The sequence below is a fragment of the Scophthalmus maximus genome, chromosome 7 (genome assembly GCF_022379125.1).
Source record: "Scophthalmus maximus strain ysfricsl-2021 chromosome 7, ASM2237912v1, whole genome shotgun sequence".
NCBI lineage: Eukaryota > Metazoa > Chordata > Actinopteri > Pleuronectiformes > Scophthalmidae > Scophthalmus > Scophthalmus maximus.
In genome coordinates this window covers 16,182,546-16,201,693 of record NC_061521.1, presented here as the reverse complement: position 1 = coordinate 16,201,693, position 19,148 = coordinate 16,182,546, and the positions used below count along the sequence as shown (strand labels likewise).

General features: G+C 43.4%; 1 protein-coding gene across 1 annotated transcript in view; it reads right to left on the bottom strand.

Moving 5' to 3' along the window:
• The window catches only part of sema3d (sema domain, immunoglobulin domain (Ig), short basic domain, secreted, (semaphorin) 3D), a 29,670-nt gene extending 23,169 nt beyond the window's left edge, over positions 1 to 6,501 (bottom strand). The window contains exon 1 of the mRNA XM_047333369.1: positions 6,227 to 6,501. The gene's annotated coding sequence lies outside the window, so the exon portion shown is untranslated. The remainder of the gene's footprint in view (positions 1 to 6,226) is intronic.
• Positions 6,502 to 19,148: the final 12,647 nt, after the last annotated feature.

The window sequence follows — 19,148 nt, the reverse complement described above, 5'->3', positions numbered from 1 at the left end:
TGTCCAGTTTTGTCGTCTGGAGTTTTAAACTTGAGCTCATTGCGGAGGATCGGGGCAGAGTGGCAGCCGTCCAAGAGCCCCGTGGCTTTAAACTGGAGAGGATTAGACGCTGATAAACAGACTGCTGTTTATCTAAGATGACAAATTGAGGCACCTTCACACCTTCAGGGTTAGAAATACAGATATAGAGTGTGTGTGTGACGGATGGGCCATCAGCGAGGAGAGTGAGACAGTGAGAAGGCCTCAATCTGTGCAGTCTTTGCACACTTTGTCAGCGACAGTGATAGTGCTGGAGGTGGGGCTCGTCCTCCCAACAGTATCCTCGGGGGAGCAGTGACGCAATTTCACCAACCATTCAAGTAATGTATCTCTATTCGGCGCTTGAGTGCCCACATCTATCAGCAGTACAGGCCTGTTGGCATCTCTCGAGGAGAACGGCCCCCAAACAAAGGAGAAAGCTCATGTGTTGAAAGGGGAGCAAAAAAAAAAAACAGTTTTCTTGAGGTAAGGATGACAGGACATCGACACACACTACAGCATGGAAAGATGTAGTATATGCCGCCGGTCAGTTATACTGCAGAATAAAGCCCCTTTCACACTGGCCAAAAAACCTGTTTAAACCCGCTCACACCCGGCATTTTCTGCAGTTTGCAAACGTTTAATCGGCATTCAGCCCCGGGTCCAATGACTCTGCAATAGACCTGGGTAATGATCGTCTTCACATCCGATCGGCATCGATGTGAATGTCACACCCGGGTGAACACGCTAATTTGCGCGATGACGGAGGCAACAAAGGTAAATGCGATGAGTTTGTATACTTTGAAAGAGTGACAAAAGTACAACATACAAGGTAACGTTGGCCACCGTCTCACTGGCTTCCATACTGTCCTTCTACTTTGTTTTATGGCGCGCGCCGCTCTTTACCGCCACCTATGTGAACAGAAAAATCCTGAAAATGCCCGGACCTAATTTTCCGGCTGTGGCTCAGGAGGTAGAGCTGGTCGTCCACTAGCCTGAGGGTCGGCGGTTCAATCCCTGCTTCCCCCCAGTCCTCATGCCCATGTGTCCTAGGGCAAGACCCTTAACCCTAAATTGTCTCTGACGGCTCTTCCGCCAGTGTATGAATGTGACAGAAAAAGCGCTGTAAACAGCAGCGCCGTATGAATAGGTGAATATGACTATGAGTGGTCAATAAGACTAGAAAAGCGCTATATAAATACAGTCCATTTACCATTTCATGTCTGAAAAATGTCTGAAAACATTTTACTGTAATAGAGATGAAAAGCGAGAGAGAGAGGTGAGGAGAAATAGCTTGTGCCATGTAGGTTAAGCTAATACCCCTGTTTCCTGCCCACGGCGAGAGGTCCCTGTTGTCTTTGGCAGCATGGCCGGCACACGGTGCAGGGGGTTGTGGAAAACAATTCTGATAGCGGTGGTGACAGATTTAAAGCTAGCAGTCAGTATGGTGATGCTCATGCCCGACATACAGTACAGCATCTGGTCTGAGTCATATCCTTTTTTTTGCGGTGTGGCCCCAACATCAAACCAATAGTGTCTATGTGCCGTGATGCGACTATTCACCAGCAGCCATCAGACAACAGCGGTGCAAAATCAAGAAATTGGGGATGCGATGTAAAGAATGTAAAGTAGCAGAACTTTATAAAGTATTCCCATTAGACGCTGTCACGAAGAAGGAGCAGATGGGGAAAGAGTGCTCTGGCCGTAGGCATTTTCACACTGAGACCACCCCCAGTGAGGCATTTAGCAACACCCAGGTGCCCTGTAGAGTACACTATTATCAACCCCCCCATCTCCACGGGACAGAGTGCATTAGCACAGCTATTTGTCTTTATTCCCTGACCACAGGCACTGACCTGGCACAACAATATAGGTAATTGTTACTAGCTCTCGAGACATTTGTTGTTTTTTTTGGCAACAGTCAATCATCTTCTTTTCTTTCTTTTTTTTGCCTTGCATTTAAGCAAGCATGTAACTCCCCCGTGAGTCTGTGTAAGTTCATGTCTCGGAGGGAAAATACAGGACTTCCACCAGGCCACACTGTTTGTGTTTTCACTGAACACAAACTATAAAACAGACACAAGGAGCATTAAATGTTAAAGTTGTTCTTTTAGCTATAACTCCAGTTATACATGTCAGTAAAGACATTAACACAACACAGTTCAAGTACAGACAAGCGCCACTTTTACTCTTTATGTCTTGGGTATTAGACACTGTATATATTTAAGGGGACATTGTTTCACTAACTATGAAACAAGCTTTATGTTTTTTAGAAACAAAGTAAAATAGCGCTATCAGATCTATGCCCAAATGCAACTAGTAAAAATTCGTATCAATCACATTAATCTGAAGGGTGTAACATCTTCGAACTCCTGTCTAAACTATTTCCCCTTAACAATGTTAACACACACTTGGTGTTTCACGGTGTGCCAAGAATTAACTGTTGCCAGAGGACAAGTAAATATGAAACATGTGATTGTTGCGGCAATGTAAGATTATACTGGATTGAGATCAAAAACCTCAACCTACATACTACAGTATAGGCTCCTTGGCAACTTTTATTGTATCTTTTACTAATGTTTCCGTAATTTGTTAGCTCAAGTCGTAAAGTAAACATCAGGGCGGCAATCTGCGTTTCATTTTAAGATTTAAACCAAAAACATTTACCACACCTTATCTGAGTGGAACACTTATCCTTCAGCACAGCATGCTCATCTCTTGGGGAAATTACATATCGCTGCAAAAAGTGAGTGCAAAATCTCCCCTTACATGAAAAAAATTCCATCATCCAAACATGGTGACCGGGGCAAAGATGGGCTTTGAAGTTTAAAATGCTGCCGTAAATTATTCCTCAATAATAAATGACTGCAAAGGACGACAGGTTAGGTAAGGACATTTAATACCTCTCCATGGACTAGAACGGGGATCATTTGATCCCTTTCCATTAGCACAGTCTGTATTTCCTGCAGCCGTTTACCTCCTAATAAATCTTACAAACAGATATCCACATGCAGCCTGATTACAGAATGCCCCTCTCACACGGTGGAGTCCCGACAGTTAACTCCGCTGCCCGGGGAAAAGAGTTTACGTTAGGGTTTTTCAGAGCAAATCCTTCAGGCCCCGGTTTGGAATTATAAACGAATCAAGTACATTCACAACACTACATTAAACATAACAGATTTAACATGAAATATCACACTTTGCTCACAACCTGTAAGCATGAAATCAGTGAACGGTTATGCCCAGACCAGAGGACATTCCAGCGGAATTCCTTCCGTTTTGGAAATCAAGAGTTTGTCTGTAGGGAACAACCAAAGGAGATGGATAAAATTCCAGCCCTGAGGTCGTGTCTGTCCACATGTTGTCCCTCCCTGAGCTGTTATCTGAAAACAGTGGTAAGAGAATACTCTGCACAACTGCCGGTATGGTAACCAAACACACCACAGCCAGATAATAGTGCTTATGCTGCTTTTGTTATAAAGACCTCGCTTTACGGTAATGTTGCAGCTTAATTCACCAATCGTTGCAGAACAGACGACAGATCCCACAGCTCCTCAGATCAGACATGTGCAATTGAGACAGTGCCAGCTCATGTCTACTGTCACACTGAGGGTGAATGGAAGGGTGGGAGAGCGGTGGGCGGGAGGTGATACTGGATCTGTGGTTTAACTCTTCTCTATAGAGAACATGGAAATGGGGGGGGACATGGTGGAAACAAAGTCAAGAGGCTGTTCAAAACAAAGAGCAAACCATGTAACCAAGACAACGCCATAAACATGAATGTGCCAATTGGTTTGTTGATAAGGAAAACATGTACGTGTATGTGTGTGTGTAAGCTAATACCAACCTGGAGTAGGCAGATGTGTGCAATAGGGCATAGTGACGGACAGTTGAAAGTGCTTACACTTGTCTCCTGATGGCCCGAGGATACAAGGTTACACCCATGTATGCTATGCAACAACCCTTCTCAAGTGCATTACTGTCTCCTACAAATGTGGGGAAGTGAATCTATTGTTCTTTCTCAATCCTGGGAAGGCTTTGGTTGCGCGGCTGTCTCCGCACCAGCCCAGATACAGTTCACTGCAGACGAGGGAAACACAAAGGCCGCGGAGCTGCAGGGCAGGCGAACTCAGCCAGGCCGTCTGTCTGCAGGTCATTGGCACCTAGATGCTGTAGACTCTCTAAACGCACTAACATCGCCACTGCGGTAAAGGTGCCCTACAGCAGCTGTCTCTCTGTCTTCACTGAAGAATTCTGGAAACGTGACCTTATAAGGCTAGGCTGCTGTGCAGCACAAGTATGTTTCAATAACAGTCTTGAATCCAAACCTGTTCAGTTTAGAGAATGCACTCTTTCGGCTTTTGTTTTTCATCACCGTCCAGGAAAAAGCCCCTGCACGAAACAGCATAACGCCGTCACAGGCCGCAGGAATGGTGCCGCGGGCCATTCAAAACACAGCTGAGTATTGATGCTGTGATTTTTATTTAGTTTTTACAGCAATGTTTGATCACTCCAGGCACGCCGCCACGGAACAGGGGTGGATGTAAGTACACAAGGCTGTATTGTTTTAAACGTTTTGATATATTTCACAAAAGAAGCCACATAAGCCAACCACAGCCTTTCATTTCAGCTGCTTTCAGACGTGCAATGAAGTCCGGATATTTTCCGGAACTATTCCTGCCAGGCGCTCAGTAAAATGTATCCATCAACTTTGCTTTTGGTCAGGATAATGAGCCCATATGAGAAAACCGCAGAAAAATGGCACTCTGGACCAAATTTTCCAGACATTTTCCGGAGTTCATGTGTGAAAACAGACAGACTGTCACACAATAACTTCTTATCAAATCCACTCTCCCAATCATACAAGAGCTCTCACAAAAATCATATTGGTGTTCTGTTTCTGCCATGAAGTGCGTTGTCACCTTGCAAGTCCCTTCACAGTCCTCAGAGGTCACAAGCGGACATTACCCGACTGATTTTAGCAGCAGTCCTCAGTCAGCCCCAGCCCCATAAACCTGTAACTGCCTGTGTACACATCAGTCTGTATTTATTTGGCCCGGTAGACAGCCTCTCTCTGGCGTAACGGCTCGACAGTGTTTAAAAGACAAAATCAGACAAGATTATTTTGAGTTGTCTTTCTTGTGCCCGAAGCAGAAATCTTTTACTCACGTCAGCCAAGCTGATCGGAAGGCCTGAATCACTGCCAGAGAAATCAATATACACATACAACTGTATTCTCTCCCCCTTCTCTGCCTTTCTCTGACAGTTCCTTTGCCTCTCTCACAACAGCCCGCTCGACAAAAAAGCTCTTGTAGGGAGTTAGATAATCTTTATAAGGGCAGCAAGTAAAGAGTGGGTGCTTGAGATCGTAAAATAAACAGACAGGAGAAGGACGGCTAAATAACTATACACGACTATCCCACATGACTGTTTTTTTATTCCCTTTCTGCTAGACAATAAACAACAGCGACACAGTGTAAACACATTCGATCAGCTCCATATGTAAAGGAAGCCTGTTCACAATATATTCAATATACGCAGAATATTTTAAGTGCACCTGGTCACATTCAATTTGGGGGGATACATTAACATCCTGCTCAAACACCGTCTCAAGAGTTACTCCCTGAGCGCAACCCAAATATTCTGCCACTCAACCAGCTCCTAGTATGTGACTGGACCGCCACAGAGCTCCGTGTGGTACAGAGAATGAAATATTGATGCATTACTTTGAAGCCGAGAAGCCAAATGCATTATTCCATCTTCCACGCGACTGTTCACAAAATTAATAAAATCATTAATGCTCTCAGGTGAACAGCCTTAATTACCAAGAATGGTGATTCTGGAGAGTAAAGAGGATTAGATGCCCCTCCTAGGTTCATGAACTGATCCTACACCTTACACATTGTATGATGTGAAAAGGTTTTTGTCATCATGCTTCAAAGTATAGTTGAGATACATATAGAAAAATGTTGTCGAAAATATGAGATATTAAGATTTAGGCTGAGGAGGTATAAACATGCTTACAGAAAAGAAACGTGTATGAATGTCTACAAAGACAGAAAGTTCAATATACAAACTCTAATGTGTAAAATAACATCATGTCACGTGAAGTTAAACGACATTGAGTCAAATGAAATGCAAACCTGCACTAATAGAAGATCTTCAATCAACTTAACTTAAATGATCAACCCCTGTTTCCTCATCTTACCTGCGCTCTCAACTTCTTTCTCGCCTCGCGCGCAACACGTGCCCGCGCAGTGAGCGGCAGTGTCGCTCTTCTTCGTCAGTGAATTACAAAAAGCAACAGAGAAAAGCGACTTAAACTGAAATGACGCGCGCGCGACGTCGTCCTGTGCGCGAGCAGAGTGGATGGACAAACTGGAAACTTCCCCCCCAGATATATCCACCCCGCGTAATTGTTCTGAACCGCACACCAGCGCTCTCCTCCAACTCCTGGAGCAGTGCGCGCGTCTCTCTCTCTCTCTCTCTCTCTCTCTGTCTGTGTGTGTGTGTGTGTGTCTGTGTGTGTGTGTGTGTGTTTTGGCTGGATCCTGTGGCCGTGCTCGCCCCGGGATAGACAGACAGTACACTCCCAATTACGCCGCGGCTCCTGGAGGGGTGGGGCCCCTCAGCATGTGTCTCAATACCAGCCAGGACTCCAGTTCAGACCTTCACTGGACACTTTCACAGACTCAGGTCTACGGAAAGTTTATTCAACCCCCTGTGCTTCAGAAGCAGAGTGAAAGTAGATGGGTAGGTACAGTATATAGACTATTACAGTACTATGTACTACAGTTAAAAACCCTAACACCCTAACCCTATGAATACTAGTCGAGATACTCTGCAGGCCCTCTCTGGAAGCTACATGTCTTCAATCATGCAAACACAACCTTGCACCCCAAAATTTGACCTTATTAATAGCTTATAACTGATCTACAAAGCATCAGTTAATGATCTTGTTTTTTTGAAACCAGAAGTGTAGATGCAGGTGGCGGGGCCTGACTGTGAGCTTGTCCCCTGCACCTCCACCTACACCTTGGACGGTACTCGCTGTCAATTACACAGTATCCACACCCCAATGCATGCTGTGGTTTATCGTCTATTTTAGTCTAAATGGGACCATAACCTACAAAATGAACATCATGCTGTATTGAAGAAGACATAAAACTAGAGATTGAGACCATAAACTCCTCAGGAAATTTACTGACGTTATATCTCACTATAAAAAAGTGAGAAGGAGAGTGACTTCTTTTTCCAACCAGTGGAGTCGCCCTCTAGTGGTCATTCAAGAGAAAACAGGTTTTAGGCGCGTCAGCATTGGCTTCAATTTACGGACCTGGTTACTACGTCCATTTTGATACAGTCTATGTTAAAGCCTAAAGGAGGCCAAATTAGAAAAGTGGTACCAAAATATGAGAGATGTGAATTTGATCAAATGAGCTCACTGGATAATCCAGTGTGCTCATTTTACCACATACTGTACATGGTAAGAATATTAGATGACTGGCTTTAGAGATTAATAAGGGCCTTTTATGACTTATTTACCAGTGAATGGGTGTTGCTCATATGGATTTGATCAGGAAAATGTGTGTCATGCCTGGTGAGAGGAAAGAACCGCCAGCTGTATTTGGGTTCAGGCAGCAGATTCCGCCACGGGCTGGGTTGTTTGCGGCGTGTCTTCTAGACAGGAGCGTGCAGTCTCTATCCCCTGGCTGCTTTTGAAGTAAACATGGCTTTCTTTGGCTCTCTCCTCCATGTACACACAGATATGCGCCAGTTGAAATCCACCCTTTTTTTTCGCAGAAGTTGTGGAAGGGTCAGAGCCAAGTGCACACAGAGGTCACATTCATTTAAGATGAGAACTGAGAGGTTGGACCCAGAAAAAAAAAATGCAATCTGTTCCTCTGGGGGAAAAAAGAGAAGAAAAAAAAGGGATGTGTTTTCTATGGCACTTTGTTGGTAATTAACCTTTTCCTACTCCAGCTCTGGTTGTGTATCTTAGCAGATCTGACTGGGTTCTGGTTACCTAAGGTGATTAAGTTATAGGTTAACAGGTTAAAATAGTGTCATCCCTCTCTGCTGGCAGATTCAGTGTCAGGGTGGGCACATCCTCAGGACAACTTCCTCACACGCGCGCACACACGCACAATAAACCCATTAGTGATGAGCAGCACCGATGACGTAAACTGTGCAAAACACTTCCATCCCTGCCCATTCTCCTGAGAGCTGTGCTGAGTGCGTTTATTACTGTGAGGGCCAAATTTCCACTCGTATAATAATATACATTTTTGTCACAGTGGCTGTCGGGCATGTGAGTGCACATTTCACAAGCTTCAGACACATATCAAACATTTAGACAATGGGGTTTTTTTGTACATGGATGATAATAAATGAGAGAGACACATGGGAAACAAAGTTGCCCTGTTGGATTCATACTAGGGACTTTGAAGTTCACAGTCTGCTACCCATAGGCCACAGCCGCACCCCAAAATATTTAGTAGCCCCGCTGCAGAATCGGAACATTTTGGACATTGCCAACTCCCTGTCACAGTATCAAAGAAAGTGATGGCGACAGCCGTGTACGTCGCTACCATCAGAGCATTGTCTTCTTTATGTTGCAAAAACTGAGAAACTGTTTATAGTGGATATAGTTCAAGAGACCTTTGGCAATGTTCCCAGCACAGCTGCCAAATTATCTAAAACTCAGGAGCAAAGACCAATGGCAGCACAGCAAGTGGTCTATCCGTCCAATTAGGGGCAGGATCAGTTCATCGACGTCTGACAGATGGACAGAATTGTTGATCCTCCTTATGATGACATTTGTCTCACGCAAAATCCCACTAAGCCTTGACATTCAAAGTGAAAAGGAAAAATGAAAACTGTGGTAAGGCAATTGTTATATGTTTTGGTGTCATTTTAATTTTTGGGTCACAAAATGCAATTTTAGTAAATTTCAGATCTATACGTAGATACCATGTCAATGTACAATATATGTGTTAGTGTAGACACACAAACATGTATCCACACAAATGTGGATTGTGTTTTTCCCGCCGTAAACCCTGTTTTATGTTCTTTTTCCATCTCTAACCCTTGATATATGGAGTGTGAGTGATTTGAGGGGATCTGCCAACACAAGACACGATAAAGAAAAGCAAAGAATAGCCCCCTAATCCCCAGTCATTTCTACAGTGTTGTTATCCAGTTGATCCTCCATTAAGGAGGATCAACCGTTCACTCTGGATGAGGTGGAAATCTTTAGAATATACCATCTTGGATAGTGCTGTCACTCTCTCTCCAAAATTTTTGAGGGCATTATTAGAATGTAAACAGGGGAAGACCCCGGACATTGGAGGAGCAGGAACATGTTATCTGAAGTCACCGAGGCGCAAATTTCTGTTTAAGGATGTAAAATCTTTTCTCACTCCAAAGGATTAACTCTTAACGAATTGAAAACACTTTCAATGGTACATTATGTGCTTAGAATATAAATGGTTGATATATCACGTGTTAATGTTTTGTCTATGTTCAACTGTCTCCGCTTCCTAAAGTTTTACTAATGCATTTGGCAGTTGGTACAATACTGGAGGTAAGTTATGGTTTCGAGTAGACTGAAATTCTTATAAACTTTGACTTGAAATATTCCATTAGCAGGCTTGTGGTCTGCTGTTGTTTAGAGAAGGAAACTACTTTTTCTTACATGTTTGCGTTGCTCGTGTGGGAGAGGAGGCTTGTGCACAGTCACACACATGGTGGACGCAGGGCAATCTGAGAGCAATTTTTAACAGTAATCATGATGATCTGCAATGAGAGGGCAGTCAGCCAGGACTGGTCACCCAGGGAGCCCCTATTTACTTGGAACACACACACACACACACACACACACACACACACACACACACACACACACACACACACACACACACACACACACACACACACACACACACGCAGGCCTTCGAGCTTTAGTGCCAATAGACTTGAACTGATTAACCAATCTTGATTACTTGAGCTGCCACCAGGCTAGTAGTGCTCTAAAAACAGCTGGAGCCCAGCTTATTGTCAATTATTGTTACTTATTGATGATTAGGGGATAAGGCTCATTCATTAGATCCCAACAAGACATGTCAACAAGCAGGACCTCCCCAGAAAATTCCATCATTCAATATGCTGTGATGGCTGTTGTGTGTTGTGATCCATCTTTTTTTTACTTCATTGTTTATTGTCTTAGTAGTTGATTGCTTTTAGACTGACTCAAATGCTGTAATATCAATCATATACCGCCTCATTGTCTGAACAGACCTAAAAGATAGACATATACATACACACTCATATATTTTCTACCTCCACGTCTTCTTCCATGATTCCCGGAGAGGCAACAATAAAACTCTTTAATGTACCGTGAAAGTGATGGTCGATATACGACCAACATCTAAACAGTTGTCCGCATACTTCCAGGTTATGGCTGTGTTGGAATGACATTAACGGTGCTGTATATATATCACGTGGCTGTTTTTCACATTATGGGTGTCACCTGGTAACTTATAGATGCAGCTATAATTGCCATTCTGCAGTGTAAGACAGAAGACTGCACAGCTTGGTTTTACAGGTGTTCTGCTGAACCACTCACGGTCTCTGTTTGTGTGAAAGAACATTTTTAAAGGATTTACCTCAGAAATGTTAAACACCACCTGGACTACATCACTACATACCTTAATTGCCTACATGTGAATAATTTCAAACTGACATAACATATAAATAGATGTAGATTTTCTGAAAATCGAATATGAACTACTTTTTATCACATAAGCTGCTTTCACAGCTCCCCAAGTAAAATTTCTGAGCCCATGTGAGACTGTAGCAGGAAAATCTCCGGAAGATTCATGGCAAGCGTGTGGGCACTCTACCCAGGCGCCACCCCTCGCCTGAATGTTCCGTAGATTTTCCTGCATGAACGCGTCTGTCTAGGACAATCTCTGGCTGCATTCTACATATGTGATCGCCAAGTCCGTAAAAAGTCCAGATAATTTCCCCGACGTTTTCCAGAGTATGAAAACAGCTTTAGTGTAAAAAGGCACATTTCCATCCAGTGCTGTGAATGTGTCCACTTACCCACGACGTCTTTGCTTATTTTATTCCTTCAACTCCCTATAAACAGTTTTTACATCTCAGTGGTTTTGTAACTTCCAAACTAATATTGGTTTATTTCCGGCGTGAAAAGCATAATCTGTAAAGCCAACCTATTGAGTGTTCTCTCTCTCGCTTTCTTCTCCTCTAACACACACACACTGTGACCCAAAGAAAACACCACCAGACTGCATTTCCTTGACTAAGTGGGAGGAAAACAATATCACTATCACACAGTCTAAACAATAAACCCACAGCCCAATTAAATGAATTTTAACACACACACACACACACACTTCAACACTTGCATTTCGAAATTGACAAGGCTATATTGTCCAAGGTAAACAGTAAACATGTACGCTCATTAGACTGCAACTGCAGAAGAGGAAGGAAAAAAAACCACGGCCAGTGTGGTAGACAGTGAGGTTGCTTTTTAAAATTGTGTTTATTTATGTTCTGAGTTTGTTAGTGATTGGTAAGTGACTGCGCGTGGGATTATTTATTTATTCTCCACAGGAACATGCAGCTTTGTGGTGTGCTGAGCGACAACGTGGGAGTGGAGTGACCTGAAAGTGGAAACAGGTGGGATAACTGCTGGGAGAAGAGAAGGATGGAGAGCAGCTGAGACACCAAGAGGTATGATACTGTGGGAAAATAAAAAATAAAGTAGGAATCAAAAGAAAAATAATAAGAAGAATTTTTTTTCTTTAATCGCTCCTTTTGAGACATGCTCAAAGAGAAAGATGACTTCCTGTTGAATGGAGTCATGAATAAATCTGAATCCGAAAATAGGTAAAGTTGTTGGAAAGCACACACATAAAAGAAAACACCTTGTGACTGATTCTCTGGATTTTTCTCTTCTGTCTGATAATTTGCCATCTCCAGCAGGTGAACAAGTATATATTCCACTGTGAACAGCTAAAACAACATGTTGAAATGATTCTGTATTGGAATTTTATTCTGTGCAGGTCATAACCAAAGGAAACCATAAATATATCACATTTGAAAGTGCCAAATGTTTCCAAGTGAAAAACTGCCAATATCAGCATCACTTTCTCTCAAGCATTTTATCTCTTCTGTGCAGGAGAGAGGAGGAAAGAACCGATCATGAAGGAGGGAGTGGCTGTCCCAGGAAATGGATGGCTGTTATCTTGCCATGACTTGTAAAAGTGAGTGTTATTTTAAGGGGAATCATCTGCAGAGGTTGGTGCAACCTGAATTCATACTCACAGATTAACTTGAGCATCATATTTTACAGAGAAGGATAGTTGACATTTTTTTAAATACATCTAACACACTATCACTTCATCCTGTCAAAATAAGTAATTTCCTTTATTTTTCATGAAATGAAATAATAAAATTCGGTAAGGCATCCAGAGCAAATAGTTGAACTGGAATCTGTGTGAGAACTTGATAGACCTTCACATTCCTCTCAAGTGAAATAAACATCTGTGGACCCACTCTGACTGGCCAATAGCTAGGAGCCAATAGGAGGAGCTGACAAAAAGAGAAACTGATAGAAGGATGAAGTGCAAATCAAACCTTAAAGCATTTAAGTGAATAAGTACTTATTCACAGAAATAGAACATATTATCCATAACTATGTGTTTATATATGTATAATCACCTGCAGAGAACCGATGTTTTTTCGTCAACTTTGAATGAGTTAAATATAGTCACATGTGGTGGACCCGACCTCCGTGTGAGTCGCCATGTTTGCTACGCCGTGTTGAATACCGTTGTTGCACAAAACGGTCCAGAATATGTCTCATTTCAGTGCTGCCGGAAACCGGAAGTTGAATCAGCGGTGCGCCACCATAAAGTGTCCCTGTCAGTTGCTCAGCTGGTTGCGGTTTGCAACTTTGCCACCAGATGCCCACAGAAAATTACAAAAATTACACTCTGGGGCTTTAAGGGAGGAAGCTGACATGTCGCCCCAGATGGTCTGTGAGTCTTTGAGCAAGACACATTTGACAACATCCTCCCTGTAGTTTGTGTGTATATGTGTGTCTGTCTGATACAGCACAGCTGGGCACTGTACTGTTGAATCAGGGAGTCCTCTCCCCTCCTCCTCGCTCAGCTGTTCTCCCTGTTGATCCCATCATCTTTTAAGTGTTTAAGATGATGCTAATAAATTTAAACTGCCGTATCTCTTTACTTCTCACTCCTTCTATGAGGTAGGAATTATAAAAAATATTTTTTTAGAAAGTGTGTGTTTTGTGTGATATAGCCTATCTCAGTATAAATCACACAAATCAGAATTCAATGTGAGGATACGTCGCAAAAGAGAACCCACACAACGCTCTCAGTCAACACAGCTGACACCATTACATTAGTCTCCGGTCACGGAGGGGTTTCGACTTGTGTTGTCGGTATGGTGGGTCAGATGTTGGCAGCAACTGACCGAAAGAGGAAGTTGAGACAGGAGGCATGTGCACTCAACTTCCCATCAGAGGGCTTAATTGTTGTGTGCCAGCGGGGACGCTATTTCTTTTCCTTTTTTTTTGGTCATTCTCTCTCTTATCCGTCTTCCCACTTTCCATCTCCACATTGTTTACATGTGATTCTCATCTAGATAGAGAAAGCCCGAGGGGAGCGGGGGGACTGCAGATAGAGACATTGCGATGCCTGTGGCCCAGCTCGGCTGAATTTCCTGCTGGGTTCTCACAGCTTATCAAACATCACAGTTCGCCCAGTCAGGGGAGGAGAGGAGCAGAGGGGGGCGGGGGTTCTCGTCCCCTGAAGCCGTCCTGCATTCACAAACACTGAGGCTACATCCACACTAACACGTTTTCGTTTTAAAACATGCATTTTGTTTCTAAAGCCCCTTTCACACTGGCCAAAAAACCCGTTTAAACCCGCAAACACCCGGCGTTTTCTGCAGTGTGAAAACATTTAATTGGCATTCAGCCCCGGGTCAAATGACTCTGCAATAGACCCAGGTAATTATCGGCTTCACCTCCGATCGGCATTGGTGTGAACGTCACACCCGGGTGAACCCCGCTACTTTGCGCGATGACGGAGGCAACGAGGGCTCGACTCCCCCGTCGGTAACTGCTGTCACCTCACCAGCTGTAGGAAAGAGACCTCTCATGTAGCTAGCTCGCTGAGCCTAGCTTTGGCTCATTGGTGGTAACAACAGACACAATGCAGATCATCAATGAGGGTCAGAACGGGGCACTTTATTTCAACCCTTCGGTGGACACACACGGCCTCATCAGGCGGTCTCTCGTTACACAGTGGCCACAAACTGTCGGTAACATGGATGATGTGCGGAGCAGCGACAACCTTCTTCTTCTCTCATACACACACACACACACACTTCAAACCCCATACGGCCGCCTGCTTAAAGGGCCGGGCTCGGCTCGTAACACTGCGCACTCTTTGAAAGAGTGACAGGGACAAGTACAAGATCTAAGGTAGCGTTGACCACCGGCTCACTGGCGACCATGCTTTCTGTTGTTTACGACACTGTTCTTCTTCTTTGTTTTACGGCGCGCACCGCTCTCTACCGCCATCTATGGCCGCCAACTGTCACGACACGATCATCAGACCCTCGGTCTGCTCGCAGTGTGAAAGTGGCCAATTGCAGATTAAACCCGTGTCGACCCGCATTTAAAAAAGCCGGGTCTACACGGTAATTTTGGTGTGAAAGAGGTATTAGTTACAGAAAGTACTACAAAAGAGAAAACATCAATGGTGAAAAGTAAGAGCAGTGATTTATTTTCTTGGAATGACGACAGGGGGAGCTAGTACTTAATGTTTACGATGTTTTGCATTCACTGCTGGTAGTCGAGCTGTGACTACCAAGAACCAACCAGGAAGCGTATATGGGTGACCGCGTCATTTAAAAAAAAAAAAGACTCCATTCTTGGCCGTCCACAATACAACATCGCCCCGGAGTTTTCAGACTAAAACGAGACAAGTGTGATATGTCTTTTAAAATGAAAACAGTAAAGTGAATGTGGCTTGAGACAGGTCGTCATTAAAGTCCAGTGAGCAAATGCTTATAGCAAAAAGAGAAAAAAAATAGTAAAATATAATCACAGCTCATTGTTAACCAAACCTAAAAAGGCAATAGTTCATGGAAAAGAACATGTATATACTTAATATCGTTTCCTGATATTCAAATCATCAGTGTATGTTTACAGTTAGACATTTTGTATTGTGAGTTGGGCTGCAGTGGGAGTATGTGTTTCAGCATGTCAGCTCTCCGCATTCCCTAAATGAATCATTTTGAATCACCGCTGCATCCTGTGCTGGCTTCAGCTTGTAATTGTGGTCACTCAAGCATTAAAAAGCAAGAAAGAAGTGAACAAGAAAAGAGAAAGAGACAGACAGAGGAGGAAAAGCACAAAATAGAAAGGGAGATGGATTACGATAACTTACCGACCCTTACACAAATTCGGTAAATATTCACGGTTGGAGACAATCAGCCAATGACCGCTCTCTCTCTCTGCTCTTATATAAATTTCCATGTTATTTCATTTCTTAATCCTCTCAAACAAATACCCCAAAGTACTTGATTCATTTAACATGATCAAGAACCAAAGGTCCTCTGTTCCTGTTCACCTGGACGTTGACAACATACCACAGTAAAAGTCTGACAATTAGATCAATGTAGGGATGGCGCACGGACTCTGCTGTTATTCCTAATCTTCTTTACCGCACCGCTGACTCCTCCTTTCAGGCAGTTATTATGAGGCATGTACTTCTGCACATATTCATTATGGCAATGGAATGCGTTTACACAACTTTCATTGGGTCTCAGAGGAAAATGCTTACGATAATGTGTGAGCCAGTGAAGCGTGACTTCCAATCATGAAAGTCTTCGTCAGGTGTGTTTTTAATCTACCGCATCACTTTGGGGAACCCTCAGCGCTGATGTCTGGTGCTGGCGGGGCCTGTTGTGAGCCATAAATCACTCTATTACTGTGTTCCCAACAATTGAAAACAATTAAGAGCAGTTACGCAGCCAATTACCAACACATCCTGGTTATTGTGGAACCCGAGTATCATTACGGAGTGCAATGATAATATGGTCCCAATTCATGCTGAGGTGATTGCGTCAGTCACTTATTTCCCTATAAACCTAAAATGTAAGCGACCAATTTCGACTAATTGGAAACAATTCACAGCAGTTAGGAGTTTCAATAAAAGTAAGGCCACTCGTAGAGCAGTTTCTGTAGGGGCCCGCGATGGAGGCGAAGTGCCGAGCACAAGGGCGCAAAACTCCAGGGTCACGACCGAAATGGGAGACATGAATGATTACAGGTTTGTGCGTATGCGTGTATCTGTAAGGTCTTGTGTGGCACCTGACAGTCTGAACAGGCCAGACTGAGCCATTAAAACACCTTCGACTCCATTAGGACCATAATGGGCGCTGTGTCAGGCTGCTGGGCACTGCACTCTGGCTGCTACCATACAGCTCAATCCTTCACTGGAGAGGAAATGAGGAGTGATCGGCACAATGACTCATTATGGCGTGCACGTGGCACTTGGACAAGCCAGGTATATATGGTCCGAGTGGCGGCGAGGTTTCCATCTACTGCGGGGCTTATTAACATGCAGGCTGTTGGTGCTGAAACGGGAAGCAACTTGTAGCCTCTGCGTGCATTTTGTGTGTGCGTGCTTGGCTGCGTATGGGACCGATAAAAGACGCAGACCAGTGTTTCAAGTATGGAATTTCACTCCCTGGCACCGTTCTCCCCGCTTCTCCATGTTTGCACGCCGCCCACTTGTACACTGTCACAGGCTGGTAACACCTAATTGTGTCATGCAACAATAATCTCTAATGGCTGACTGCATGAATACAGAGGAAGCACTGTGTCAAAGTACACACCAAATATGTGGTGTGAACGAACCTAAACAGCTGAACCCTCACCACTGCTAACATGCTACCTGAGATATGGAATCAAACTGACTTGTCGCTTGGTTGTATAATCATACTATTATAATCCTGGTGTGCGGATCAATTTCTTTGCTGTAGGTTAAGTGATTGTGTCTGTGGCACTAAGCTGCCTTTCTTTGACACTCATAACAAGGGCACTGGGTAATAAACTGGGAGTAGGTGGAAAAGGGCGTGAAGCAGTGATAAAGTTTGGAAAATGAAAGTCTTTATCTGCTTTTCATCTGCAGCAATGGTCATTAGCTGAGCTTGTGCTAGCTTGCAGTAAATTCTTTCACCTTTCAAATCACAGGGTCATTCCCTTGAATCACTAGAGGGAGCCAGTTATAAATCTAAAGGGTTTTATATTTCCCCTCAAGGGATAGCTCATTAGATTTGGAGCGAGCAGTGCAACTGAAACCAATACCATATGGTTGTTAAGGGAAGAAACTCAATTAGCAAGTTAACAGGGTCATATGAGGGCATTAGGTTTCACTAGAGATACAGACAGACCGAAAAGATGAAGCAACATATGATGGTGGATCAAAACATGAGGGGGAAAAATCCATGTATGTTTATTTGAATGAATAAAGACAAGAGAATATACATGTTCTCACTTTAATGATATTCATAAATATGATAAGTGGGAGACCAAGGAGTAAGGCTCTCTTACTCATATTCAAATGATCAGCAGATTAAGATTGAGGAACAGTTTGACATTTTGGGAAATACAAATATTTGCTCTCTTGACAATAAGATTGACCACAATCAGACGTCTGTCTGAGCACTGGGAACAAAGGAAAACAATGAAGTCCACCAATTAACATCTATAACCACCATCTCTGGATTCAACAAGTAAAATATAATGTGTTAAGTAACGTCCCTTAGAACTGCATAGAGGTGGATTTGTTTTTGACCTCTTTTCATCGTTTCACCCTGCTTCCAGGCTTTATGGAAACCTTCCCTAATCATCTCTGGACTCCAGCTTTGTATTCAGCATAGAAATATGAGAGAGGTATTGATTTTTTTTTCCCACAGCAGGAAAGCAAATTGGGGAATGACTTTTCCATTATATTGCTCCAAGTTTGCTTAAGAATGTTTGAAACAACTAAACTAAAGATCTCTAAATTCTTGTTAACTTTTTCCCCCGCAAGGCAAATGATTGCCACTTCAAGCCAAACCATCATTGCTCTGGCCTCAACCCAGACCTTAACCTTAAACCCCAACAAAGAAGTGGTGTTTTTTCCTCCAGCCCCCTCACCCGCTCAGCCAGACCACCTGGGAACCTGTCTCTATAGTCTCTGGTCTAACCTCTACCTGTTTGACAACCCCAGCATGAATCATGACCTCATTCTGGTGAGTTAATCACTAAAAAAAAAACTAAAAAAAACAGCGATCCTCTCAGGAAGCAAGACTTAACAATCAGGAAGTTCAGATAGAGGGATAGCCCGAGGCTGGTAATCAATCATGAGGTGTCTGGCGTGGGGTCACCTTTACGTGCCTGTGTTTGTGTTTAAAGCGTTCATTGTTTCCAACATATTGTAGTATGGACCGAGGTAATATCCGAATTTGCGATTTGCCACTACCTAAGATATGACCTTGTCCAACCTTTGTGAAATAACAAAGATATTAGTGTTGCCCCGGTAACCACTAGCTCCATTATGGCTTCACTGAAGCTCGGACACATCCTCACAGGAGGCTTCATTATGACTTGCAAGCAGAAACAGAAAAAAAATACTTTGATGAAAAGCATGTTTTCAGTCGCCCTCCTTGTTGAGACTGTGGTTGTGAGACGACCTTCATTGCTGTGGTTTGTGAAGTATGAAAACTTCTCTTCAAGCTTATTACCTGGGACTATTGAATGAGTGGTGATGTTCTGACTGACAGATAGACACACTAAGAGCGCTCATGTTCTCCCCGCTTCGCAGATGAAATTGTGATGACATGCTTGATGTTTTACCTATCTAGAAATCTCTTAGGGAAGAACAGGAGACCACAGGTTGTCAGGCTGTGTTGCTAGTTAGTATTGAAATAGATTAATTCCCTCTGCTGACTTACTGCAAGATCAGATTTTGGCTACACAGCAGCAATACATCACATTATTATGGAATGTATTTCCC